At 45.9% G+C, this 11948-nt stretch overlaps 2 long non-coding RNA genes across 9 annotated transcripts in view; one reads left to right on the plus strand and one right to left on the minus strand.

Annotated features, from left to right (window-relative positions):
• The window catches only part of LOC119324361, a 3667-nt gene extending 3524 nt beyond the window's left edge, over positions 1–143 (plus strand). The window contains exon 7 of the long non-coding RNA XR_005156894.1: positions 10–143. This is a non-coding gene — a long non-coding RNA (uncharacterized LOC119324361). The remainder of the gene's footprint in view (positions 1–9) is intronic.
• LOC119324360 overlaps positions 1–5892 on the minus strand; it is a 15746-nt gene extending 9854 nt beyond the window's left edge. For 3 of the 8 annotated variants that reach the window (XR_005156884.1, XR_005156892.1, XR_005156890.1), the window contains exons 1-4: positions 5309–5891; positions 4817–4962; positions 1180–4441; positions 472–590 (exon numbers count right to left, since the gene is read on the minus strand). This is a non-coding gene — a long non-coding RNA (uncharacterized LOC119324360). The other 5 variants (XR_005156891.1, XR_005156887.1, XR_005156888.1 and 2 more) reach the window with 5 other exon arrangements.
• Positions 5893–11948: the final 6056 nt, after the last annotated feature.

An 11948-nucleotide genomic window follows, 5' to 3' on the forward strand; every position in this document is an offset into this window, starting at 1 on the left:
TTTTTTCAGGTTAGTGGTTTAGGAGTTCCTGCCAACACTGGCTTTTGGAATTTATCCTCGCTTCATCAGTTGGGATTTCTGTACAAAACTAAGATAATTTATTTTGGTGCTTGCGATGAGTATTAGATAGAGGGGTGATGCACACATACTTCACCCAGTGTATCTGTTCATGTATGTTGTTAATTGACTAATTAGACAAAAAACCTCTATCTGTATGGTGTTTGTGATGATGCTATCAATTCACCAAACACTAAAATACCGGGTTGTGCTTTTCAAATCTAGCAAATTAATTCTCTATTGCTTCTTGTCCAAACAGAGGTATTAGATCTATTCTGTGCCATGAGTCTTACTGTCAAAAAATTATATAAGCCGCGCTAGATGATTATAGGTAGCTCATATCAAGAACTTTGTTTTAGCAGCACAATTCGGATAAATTTGCACTTTTTCACCAACGAACAAGGTGTTACATACCAGATCAAAGATTGAAGCCAGGCTGAACATTGCGATCCTACAGATCTGCCAAGTGGTTCCTCATGAAATAGATAGTAGTGCCGTGAAAGAACACTACCTAATGCCATCTTCTGAGAAAGCTGGACATGCAAAAATTGACAGTGTTGGACATTTCTCTTTGTAGCAACGAATAAATTCATTGTATTACTGTATAGCCATGGTGGCAATCTTTTTTGGATAACAAGAAACAATTTGCTTCTCATCAGAGATAATATTGCAGTCTATCAGAAAAAATGTTAGCTATTTAATTAAACAGAAAACTCTGTCACTCATAGCAACAGATGATAAACTATCAGACTACCTGATAGAAAAGCAAAATTGCCACATTATTTAGAACATTTCTCTAATTTTGAGATGGCCAACTACTAACATTTTTAGAAATTTGCCATGTGTTAGATAATATGGCAAACTTGTATAAGAAATCAGGGATACACATGGCAACCTTTAACCAATTTGTCCTATAAAAATTTGCCATGCATCGGTCAAGCTCCACATCGGGCATGTATAAATGGAAACAAACAAAGTTTACTAGGATTCGCGATTGGGGATGAGTAAACACTGGAGCACATACACAATAAAAGGATTGCTAAAAAAAATTGCAATCTGCGGGACACTGGATGGCAGATGAAAATAAAAGGAAGCAACATAAGATGGGACGAGGAGGCAAACCTTGTAGTGTAGGGGCATCTGGCTGTTCCCAAGGCCCTTGCGCTTGGTGTGGTCGCCGTGATGGCGCCCGTGACGCTCCGGCCCAGCACGCACACGAACGAGTCGCTACCGCCGCCTGAGGATATGGTGGTTGTTCCCAGCGAGGAGCAACAGCAGCTCCCGCCAAGGCGCCAGCAAACCAACCGGATGTGCTCGCTCGGCCCGAAATTTCCAATTACAGAGCCCAGGATAGCGACTTGGCTCGTCGTGCACCCCGGCCTCGCTCGCCCCGGAGCGTGGCCACCGATTCGTCACCTCGCCAGTACAAGGACCCAGAGGGCTACCACATGCTCCTCTGTGAGTTCAAGAACAAGGCGGCTCTGATATTCTTCGACGAGGACCTCCTTGCACAGGTGCGCGCTGTCGGCCGCTGATGCCGAGCAGCCTACACGCGCCTAGCCCTGCCGCGGCACGTCGAATCGAGACCAGCCATGGCTGCCACTGGTCCTCCGCAGCCGCCGTTGTCGCTTTGAGTGGAAGGTGGACGAGCTGCGCGTAGCTTGAGCAGGTCGGGCTTTGGGGGATGCGTGCTGCCGTCGGACGCCGGAAGCAGCTGTCCCACGCCGCAAGACCCGCCATGGCCGCCGCGAGCAGATCGGTGTCGCTGCCACATCTCCTCTGACTCTCAGTCACTGGAATGGATAAGAGACGGGTAGGGGTTGGGCGAGTGGGTGAGGGGAGCTGCATAGAAAACGGTTGTCCGTGTGGTTTGTTGTAACTTGTAAAGTCGCGAACGTTTTCACACTTTCACGGGCTAATGTGTCAACAAGCAAGCATCAAACTTTGTGAGTGATCAGACGACCGTAGACTACCTATGCATGTACGGAGTACCAACTTTTTTTAGTGCTCCAACTAGATATACATTTTTCTTGTATAAACTACTTCCTCCATTTTCAAATATTTGTCTTTCTAGACATTTTAACAAGTGACTACATACAAAGCAAAATGAGTGAATCTACACTCTAAAATATTTCTACGTATATTCGTATGTTGCCACCCATTTGAAATCGAACATATAAACCTGCCTACACTACCCGCCATTCCAGAGCAACCGTGTGCGCTGAGCTTGTTGGACCGAACGATTCTTTTCCTTTAGCGAGGTTTTTGGCTGCTGGCAGCCGGTAAACCATTGGTTGTTCTCCACGTTCATGGCTGTACGTAGACATATTGGCCTCTACATCCCCTCAGCCCATGGCTTCCAGCGCATCCCCTCCCTGCCCCCACCTCTCCTCTCCTCGCTTCCTCCCAGATTCATCTTTGATGGTGGCGGCGGCACTCGATTCGATCTGCAGGAAGGAAAAGGAGGTGCGACGGTGGATGAGAGAGGGTCACCGGCCGACGTTGATCTGCGTCGGCGGCGCGACCTAGAGGTTTGTGGCGGGTCGATCCGCTGGATCGGGGCTGTCATCCCCGTGGATGAGGATGCACATGGTGCTACGTGGCGGATGTGTTCGATGACGTGGAGGCGCTGTGGTGTGGCGTACAACGTCAAGGGGGAGGTGTGCAGAGGAGTTCCGCGGCGCCGCCGCCATGGATCCGCATCCTGGTCGTGACCTTTGCCCCCACGCATGCTGGCCGGCCCACATCGCCCCTGGATGGCATGGAGGCCGTCCATGACACCGCCGATGTGCCGCTCTTGGATGCCGAGGCCGGCACTGCTCCAAAGACATCGACGACGCCACCGAGGCACAGCAGATCATATCAAGGCTGATGTAATGTGCTTCCAAGATCAATATTTTGTCTTGCTTTCCTTGAATGTAATACCACTGTCTTCATACTGTTTTTAAGAATCTTTTACATGGGGTTTTATACATTTTCCTATTGCTTTTTATGGAGATGTTGTTTGGAATTTAGGCTTTTATTGGGTTGTGAGTTGATATGAAGTCCTATGACATGTTTCAAAGAATTAGTTCTACATACAGTATAGTGAAAGTTCATGTGTAATGTAGAGTCTGAGCATGAACTGATGTTTGCAGTAGGGAAGTTTGTTGGCCGCATCTCATGGTTCTTTTCAAGGTGCCTTTCGTTTCAAGGTCACCACAAAGCAGCGCCTGGTTCTCATCGTGCATTGCCTTTAGATGAACCATCGACAGCAACTAAGGTCGTATCTAAATATCATCTAGCATTCTAAGGACTACTAATCAAGCTTTGTAATAGGATGAAACCTTCCTCTATTTTTCGGCCATGCTATCTCTGCTGCTTTTGAACAGCTACCACCTATACTTTACTTATATAACCTTTGTTGTTGTTCCTCATGAAATTATTAATATGCATAATGCCACCCTTATCTATAATTATCTGTTTTTACTACTTTCTGTGTTCCAAACATCGAGTACTCACCAGCAACAACAAATATGCTAAGCAAGGAAGAGGCATGCCCTAACTGGCAGCGTCCACCTTCCAACCAAGGGATATAGCACTATCATTTAGCATAGACTGTTCCAGGAGAAACAGTAATCATGAACAGAGACAGTAACCAGCAGTAAGTACTCATTATTTCGATCTATGACTGAGTTTTCCTATCACCACTCTTGCAATACTTGGCTTGTTGCCGGCCTTTGCGCCATTTGGCGCAACGGGTCATCTAGTTATGTCAGCAGACCAGCGATAAGATTTGAGTACCAAAGCCATCTATAGCAGAGGTAGCTAAACAAAACATACATGAAGTGAAGAAGTCAGCCGTATAGTAGATTTATTTCAAGATTCGGATATAACCCTATTACAAGTTTCAGAAATAAAACCTGATATGATAAGTCAAGTTGGAATAAGATAATATAGCATTCCCCCCAAATGAAGGTATAGACAAACTCTGGAAACATGCAGGATTCATGGAGACGTCTCGCCTGAAATAAATAAGCACGCCCAAATGTATGCAGAAAAAAGAAACTGCTAAATTTCAAGAGACATGATAACATCATCGGCAAGAAATATGTGTCCCACCCCCTAACACAGTTGAAATATGACTTCCAATGTGCAGTGAAGTTGCCAACGATAATATCAGATCTCAGATATAGCTACTTCCATTCCTTGAACCTTACACACATGGAAAATTAACTTCCTCTCAGTAGCAGAACATATAAACAACTGAAACATAAAGTGGGAAGTAACCTGCAATGCACGCAGCATATATTGTTGCTCCATGACCACTGCCTAAAAAAGGACTTCCCGGCTCAATGTTGCAGGTCCTCTTATATGTCACCAAGAGGAGGAAGGACACCTAGCCCTACAAATGAAAGCAAATTCATAATGTTGCATATCACCTTTCAAGGGATAAAAACAGCAAAAATCGATTATATGTCATTCTTAAGTCATTTGGCCATTTCAGCTAGACGGTGCGGGACGATAGATGATCCAAACAACATGGGACAATAGTTGATTCTATTTGCTGGGACAATAGATGATCCTATTTGATCCCTTGATTCCATACTTGCATATTTCTCTGTAATTTCCTTGCTATCTGCACGCCATAATCCTAGTTGATTAAATAGACATTCCTCTGCATCGGTTACAACTAAGAACAAGAAATGCAGAAAGCAACAGCTAGGCCAAAACAGTCAAAATAAGGGAGATAATCAGGTAGCATTGCAAAGTAACGAACCTCGAGTCATCAATGTCTCCCTGACAGAATCATGTCACTTCTTGCTACTGAAGGAGGTATTGATCCCGATCACCACAAAAGCTTTTTCCCTTTCCTGCCTTGCCAGCCGCACTCTCAAGCAGCTCATGCTTGCTGCGCCGTGCTGCCTGCGTAGCGATAGACTTGTCTAAATATCTAGACACAATTATGATATATTCCAATTAGTCCCCCAATAGATTTGTAATGCAAAAATGCAAATAAATTCATATCATTTTTCAATATTCATGTCGACATACTGGATGTCCTCATGAGTCTTTGCCACTTCCCCATCACGTCTCTGTCGTCGGATGGTTTCCGAAATCAAGCAAGGGTGTTCACAGAATAATAAACCAAAGGGGAAACTGAAGACTCTCCCAAATCTATCTCTCTTTTCCCCCAAAATTAGCACCACGAAATTAGACCATAAGAAGGAGATCAACGGAGAACAATTCACTCGGTTGCCCTCTTCTATACCTTGCACTGACACCTGCTTCTTTGGCGAGAACCACCTCGGCCAGCCACCGCCACCGCCCCGGATGCCGGTCCCGTTGCCTTTCCCTCCTGCGCAACAAGGCGAGCAACCTCGCCGGCACAGGCCGACGCCGGCCGGTGACCCTCTCCCATCTGTTGTCGGGCCTACCTCTCCTATTTCCTCTAACTTTCTCCTTCGCAGCCTGGTGCCGCGCCGGCCGGGTACGAACTCCGTCGCACCGCCATGACCATGGGTCCGTGGCCTCCTCCTCCTCATACATCTGCCATCACCGCAGCCACTCACCTCCGCGGCTCCGCCTCGACGAACAGCGCCACAGCCTAGTGTCGCGCGCCGCCATGACCACGGCCTACTCCTCCAGATGCGACCATGCCCGTGAGGAGGAGCGGCGCCGCCGCCGCTGCAGTTCGAGCGCCGGGGAAGAGGCCCAGAAGAATGTGCCAGGAGGGTGGCCGAGAGAAGGCGGCGGTGCGAGAGGGGAGGCAGGACGGCGCAGAGGGGAAGAAGAGGGCGTGGGGCTCTGGTGCGCTAGGTTTTCGGGAGAGGATTGGCTCACGTGGTGCACGCGCTCCAGTCCACCCTTTTTTTGCCGTAGGCCCACGATCGCCGCTGTCAATCCGTGCTTTCCACCCAAACACAAACACGTGTTGTGACTGCAAAACAGGCCTGCGTGTAAGAGTGGCCCACTCGTCATCTGCTCTAACCCAAGCACATAGTGTACAAAAAAATGAACGATGAGATGTTAACACACAGTTAGAAGGTACATAGTCAGCGGACAGCAGCGCACATCGTGCGGGCTGGATGAATCCAAATGGCGAAGCCCCCACGTATGCGGGTTGGCTAGAGTGACTTATATGTTCAATGCCATTATTAGAATCATGACATGCCTTTATTTGCCATGATAAGGTTCTGTAACATGTTGTTTGATAGCTCTAAACATTGCAACCTGATTTTATTTCTGCTAAGTCTGAAACTGTTATTATTTGCAATCTTGTCATGTCCTCTTGAGCATGTTTTAGTGATTTCTGGAGCTAGCTCAGTGTTCATGTTTTGTTGTGCTTTACCTATACTTCATGCCCATGCCGTTTGTTTTCACGTTGAGGTGTTGTAGCATGTTGTTTTGATCCTTACAAGATGCCTAGTTGCTGTTTTGGACAGATTGTTGTTATATCTTGTATATAGTGTATGTGTTGAACCGTTCCTCCGTTTTGAGTGTGCTCTATATGAAACTTGCTTCATTTTGCATGAAGTTTCATATTATCATGTTGCATCCTTGTTTTGAGGTGTTTGCTTGATGTTTGGATGCATTTAGCATTAATGCCAGGTTTAACTTGTTTTGCTCATATCTTCTAGGCCGTAGCTCCGAATCAAATGAACTTTATATGTAACTTGATGAGAATCTCATGTAGATCATCTTGGTGCATCTTAACTTGCTGTTTAACAACTTGAACATAAGGTTTATTCAGTTCTGGACCAATTTTGAAACTTGCATATGAGGACTTACCGGATTTGTTATATGTTGTTTCCGGCCTCATTTAAACTTGCCTTGATGTGTTGTTCTTGTTTGCATCATCTCTTGCCATGAGTAGCCTCATCTAGCTTTGTCATGCGTCATGCATGGTTGTGCATCATGTCTTGTCTATGTATGGTGTGTTTACCATGTTGTGTGCTTCTTCTCGATAGTTCCCATTTCGTTGCGATCATGAGGATTCGTTCGTCTACGCTTGGTTCGTCTTCGTGGCTTCATCTTCTTCATGGATTCGTTCTTCTTCCTTGCGGGATTTCAGGAAAGATGACCGCTACCCTGGATCTCACTACTATCATTGCTATGCTAGTTGCTTCGTTCTATCGCTTTGTTGCGCTACCTATCTTTTGCTCTTCAAGCCTCCCAATTTGCCATGTCAGCCTCTAACCTTTTTCACCCTTCCTAGTGAACCGTTGCTTGGCTATGTTACCGCTTTGCTCAGCCCCTCTCATAGCATTGTTAGTTGCAGGTGAAGTTGAAGATTGCTCCATGATGGACAGGATTATGTTGGGATATCACAATATCTCTTATTTAATTAATGCATCTATATACTTGGTAAAGGGTGGAAGACTCGGCCTTATCCCTGGTGTTTTGTTCCACTCTTACCACCCTAGTTTCCGTCATACCGGTGTTATGTTTCCGGATTTTACGTTCCTGACGCGATCGGATGATTTATGGGACCCCCTTGACAGTTCGCTTTGAATAAAACTCCTCCAGCAAGGCCCAACCTTGGTTTTACCATTTGGCTCACCTAGCCCTTTTTCCCTTGGGTTTACGGAGCCCGAGGGTCATCCTTATTTTACCCCCCCGGGCCAGTGCTCCTTTGAGTGTTGGTCCAACCCGAGCGATGTCCGGCGCCCCCTGGGCAACCAGGGTCTATGCCAACCCGACGTCTGGCTCATCCGGTGTGCCCTGAGAATGAGATATGTGCAGCTCCTATCGGGATTTGTCGGCACATCCGGGCGGCTTTGCTGGTCTTGTTTTACCATTGTCGAAATGTCTTGTAAACCGGGATTCCGAGACTGATCGAGTCTTCCTGGGAGGAGGTATATCCTTCCTGAGAGCTTATCATGGGCTAAGTTGGGACACCCCTGCAGGGTATTATCTTTCAAAAGCCGTGCCCGCGGTTATGTGGCAGATGGGAATTTTTTAATGTCCAGTTGTAGATAACTTGACACCAGATCCGAATTAAAACGCATCAACCGTGTGTGTAGCCGTGATGGTCTCTTTTCGGCGGAGTCCGGGAAGTGAACACAGTTTTGGGTTATGTTTGACGTAAGTAGGAGTTCAGGATCACCTCTTGATCATTGCTAGCTTCACGACCATTCCGTTTGCTCTCTTCTCGCTCTTATATGCGTATGTTAGCCACCATATATGCTTAGTCGCTGCTGCAACCTCCCCACTTTACCCCTTCCTTTCCCATTAAGCTTTGCTAGTCTTGATACCCATGGTAATGGGATTGCTGAGTCCTCGTGGCTCACGGATTACTACAACAACAGTTGCAGGTACAGGTTATGCGATGATCCTGACACGAGAGCGATGTTACTTGTTTTGGAGTTCTTCTTCTGCTTCTTCTTTGATCAGGGGATAGGTTCCAGGTCGGCAGCCTGGGCTAGCAGGGTGGATGTCATTTGAGTTTCTATTTGTGTTTCATCCGTAGTCGGATGGTGATCTTATGTAAGATGATGTTGTATTCGTGTGGCATTGTATGCCCTTTTGTATGTATCCTTACCTATTATGTAATGTTGATGTAATGATATCCACCTTGCAAAAGCGTTTCAATATGTGGGTCTATCCTTGGTGGGACCTTCGAGTTCCTTTTGGATAGGGTCGCATATTGGGTGTGACAAGTTGGTATCAGAGCCTCGACCGACCTTAGGAGCCCCCTTGATTGATCGTGTAGTTTGGCCGATGTCGAGTCTAGAAGAAAACTGTTTTCGGAGTCTAGTTATATCGGAGAGTAGGAATTCTTTTTACTCCTCAGCCCCTTCGTCGCTCTGGTGAGAAATCTTGACGTAGGTGTTTTGAATTACTCCTCTTCCCCTTCAAATTTCTTTAGGATCACGCAGTTGGTTTTTCGGTCGTTGGTTCTCATCCCTTTTCATCCGGTGCATTTCTCGTCAAGTTGACTCGAGCCTCTTCTTCTTTGCCAAGTTCAATCCTCAGTTGTTTTCTTTTCCCACCTGCCCATCGCTTTTCTTCTCGGAGCCGGAGTCCGTAATCAAGTATCCATCCTGCTCGTGTGAAGACTTTGCATTTTTTCCTCAATTATTTCAACCGGTGTTTTCTCTTCAAGTTATTCGTCAGTTCTCCCTTCCAAGTTGCTTTTGTTTTCCTGCCCTCCCAACCCTTTTCTTCCCGGAGTCTGAGTCGGTTTCGACCATCTATTTTCATTCGTACGGAGCCTCTTCAGTCTTAACTCAATCATTTCAACCGGTGGATTCTCGTATCGTTCATCATTCTTCATCCCTTTCTTTTCCGGTGGACTCAATTCAAGTTTTTTTGGGTTGATCATATTCTTTTCCTTGGATCAAGTGCTCTCCTTGCTCGTTTGTCTCTCACCATTCAATCATTCCGGAGTTCGGAACACATCTCAGGAGATTCATCTGTGTTCCAATTAATTCGAGGTTGTCACCTCATTCAAATTCTTCAATCATTCTGGTGCTTCATCTAACTCTTCAACAAACCTTTCCAACGGTGTTTTCTTTTAGTGGGCCCTAAACCACAGGTCTTTTCCCAGGATCTTACCTGACTCTTCTAATTCCCCCGGAGTTATTCTCAATTCTTTTCGGAGTTTGACGTAAGAATGAATTTCATGAGTCAGATGCCATCTCCAAGATCGCTTTCAAATTCTTTTCATCTTTGGTTCCACCTTTCCTCTTTTTCATTATTCCGGAGTTTCTCAACAATTTCGGTGGTGTTTCTTGTCGTCATTCTCAGCTTTGAAGATCGAAGAGGAGTTTTTCCTCTAAATCTTGTCCGTTCTCTCAAAGATTCGTGGTTCTAGCTTCATGTTATCCACTCGAAGTATTCCATTTGTCAGTTGTTCTTTTCTCACCATCCGGAGTATGTCAGGAGTTGTTTTCCCATTTCTTTTCATTGGAGGCCATCATTCCAGAAGAATTCTTCGTCCTCACATTTCAGTTACCGTTATCCAATTATCCCGGTGCTTCGTTCAAGTGTTCTTTAATCAGCTCATGATCTCTTTGTTCTTTTGCATCTAAATCCCCTCTAGCATATTTGTTCTTCTAATTCTTCCCGGTGATGCATTCTCTTTCATCAGTCATTTCCGAATTCTAACGGTGGCTCTTTCAGATTCTTTTTCCTTGATTATCATTTTAATTCGTTCGGTTTTTTTTTCCAATCCTACCGGTGGTTAATGAAGACCTTCTCAAGTTTGCGATATGTCACTTCTCAATCCTTTTCAAGAAGAATAAGTAGTATGAAAAACCCATTGCTTGTCATCAATTTAATTTGATGAAGGATAAGCATACAATAAATCTTACTCTCATTTCATCAAAGTGAGTAATCCTTTTCTTTGGAGTTTGTTCATGATAAATAAATTCTAGTTCCAAGTGTTCTCATCTTTTTCTTTTCCGGAGTTCAAATTTCCTCGGCCATCTCGTCGGAACCTCCATCTAAATCTTAGCAAGGCTCATCTTATTCTTTCATCCTTCATTCAATCTCATAATCTTTTTGTTACCGGAGTTCTTCATGGTGGTTCTTCATGATTTAATTCATTCTTCAAGAGTTCATCAAGATTCTTGTTGGTGGAGTTCAAGTATCTTTTCTTCTCGCATCTCGAAGTGTAATTAATTCTCCGTATTCTTTTGAAGTGGAGTTTTGCATTTCTTCGTTTCTCTCAGCTTTCCAACCATTTCCGTTTGTGGCCGGTTATCACCTTATATCTTGAGATGTTATCTATAAGACCACAACAAGCTTATTCTTCGTTGTTGATTTTCTCAACAACTCTGTTCTAACATTCCTCTAAGAATGCTATCGAATTCATTCGTGGTGGAAGTTCTTATTCTTCCATCCGTTCTTTTCATTCAATTTTTTTTCAATTCTTCCAGAGGCATTGCATTGTTCATCTCGTCAAGTGCCATCTCATTGGGTGAAGTTCGTGTTCTATTCCTCCATGTTTCAGCCGGAGTGCTGCCTAAATCCTTTCAGTCTTATTCGTTTCTTATCTCGTTGTAACCGGAGTGGTTTCATAGTCTATCTGATTCCGTGAGCTTTCGATTCTCGTCATTCTCGTCGTTCCTCTCTTCTTCTCGAGTGATCTTGATTCTTTGCTTCTTCTCTTGAGTTTTGGTTTCACCTCATCTCTTTCCCCCCCCCGTCTCGGTCCTAAGATCTCGGGACGAGATCACTTGTTAGTGGAGGAGTGTTGTAACGCCCCGGATTCGATGCGCCAGGTGTCCGCTAGTTATTCGCCGTCATTGCCATGTCATTTTCTTGCGGGTTGCATTTTATCATGTCATCATGTGCATCCCATTTTGCATACGCGTTCATCTCATGCATCCGAGCATTTTCCCCGTTGTCCATTTTGCAATCCGGCACTCCTATGTCCCCCGGCGCCCCCTTTTGCCTCTTTTCGTGTGCGGGTGTTAAACTTCTCGGAATGGACCGAGGTTTGACAAGCGGCCTTAGTACACCACCGGTAGACCGCCTGTCAAGTTTCGTGCCATTTGGAGGTCGTTTGATACTCCAACGGTTAACCGGGTAACCGTAAAAAGCCTCTTTTGTGCGCAACCCAACACCCCTTCAAAGTGGCCCAATAACCCATTCAAACCCCCTCCATCCTCTTGGCTGTTCGATCACGATCGCGTGGCCGAAAACCGCTCCCCATTTGGACTCTCCTAGCTCCCAGAATCTATAAATAGGTGCCTCCCCCTCCATTTTCACGGATGAAACCCTAGCCCCGCTCCTCTCGCCCACCGGACACGTTCGGATCGGACCGGACATGTCCGCTCCACCGTGCCGCCGCCCTCAACGAACCAGGGATCGCCATGTGGCACTCCCCGCCGCCAGCCGCCGCCGGCCCGCTCGTCCCAAGCGGGGCCCTCACGGCCCGCGCGCCGCCCGCCGCCGCCCGG

This window comes from Triticum dicoccoides, chromosome 6B, assembly GCF_002162155.2.
Source record: "Triticum dicoccoides isolate Atlit2015 ecotype Zavitan chromosome 6B, WEW_v2.0, whole genome shotgun sequence".
NCBI lineage: Eukaryota > Viridiplantae > Streptophyta > Magnoliopsida > Poales > Poaceae > Triticum > Triticum dicoccoides.